Below are 774 nucleotides of genomic sequence, written 5' to 3'. Positions count from 1 at the left end.
ACAACGGCAGGAGAAATGGCTTGAAGGAGATGAGATGGAATAGGATCAAGCGGACAAGTAGTAGGATGATTGGAAAGGATGAGTTTAGAGACTTCTGCCTCAGAGAGTGGAGAGAAGGTTGAAAACGAGTGTATGTTTGCTGGTAAGATGTGTTTGACAGTTTGTGGTGTGGCAAATTGTGCACTGAGGTTTGTAATTTTATAAATGAAGAATGTGGCAAAGTCTTCAGCTGCGGGAGACTGAGAGAGAGCATAGGTTACGTCGAAAAAAGTGACGTGTAGGGGTATGTGTTGTGTCAGGAACCATGTTGAGTTTAAGAGTGAGGAGAAAGTGATCTGAGGTGTGCAGTGGAGTAACGACCACATGATCAGTGGAGCAGTGTCGTGTGTAAATAAGGTCCAGTTGGTTGCCTGATTTGTGAGTAGCTGTAGTTAATACTCGCTTGAGATCAAAAGAAGCAAGCAGAGTGTGGAAGTCTGCAGCCTGAGGTTTATGTAGGTGGATGTTGATGTCTCCAAGCATAACTAGGGCAGTACCATCCTTAGGAAAGTTTGAGAGCAGCACATCTAATTCTTTCACAAAGTTACCTAGTGGTCCTGGGGGTCGATAAACCACTATAAAATGGATTTTAAGAGGGTGGGTAATAGTGGCTGAATGTGATTCAAAGGAGCTGTTGATACTCTGAGATGGTAAGGTGTTAAATTTCCAAACATTAGAGATAAGCAGACCAGTACCTCCACCTCTTCCAGTCAGACGGGGGGAGTGGGAAAAAGA

The 774-nt window shown here is 44.1% G+C and overlaps 1 protein-coding gene across 4 annotated transcripts in view; it reads left to right on the top strand.

Moving 5' to 3' along the window:
* The window catches only part of LOC107601261 (polycomb protein suz12-A-like), a 17,211-nt gene that overhangs the window by 5,187 nt on the left and 11,250 nt on the right, over positions 1–774 (top strand). The gene's annotated exons all lie outside the window — the stretch shown is intronic.

This window comes from Sinocyclocheilus grahami, unplaced genomic scaffold, assembly GCF_001515645.1.
Source record: "Sinocyclocheilus grahami isolate Dianchi unplaced genomic scaffold, SAMN03320097.WGS_v1.1 scaffold302.1, whole genome shotgun sequence".
In the NCBI taxonomy this organism is placed as follows: Eukaryota; Metazoa; Chordata; class Actinopteri; order Cypriniformes; family Cyprinidae; genus Sinocyclocheilus; species Sinocyclocheilus grahami.
The sequence above is the reverse complement of the archived record's forward strand: the minus strand, read 5'-3'. Positions and strand labels throughout refer to the sequence as shown.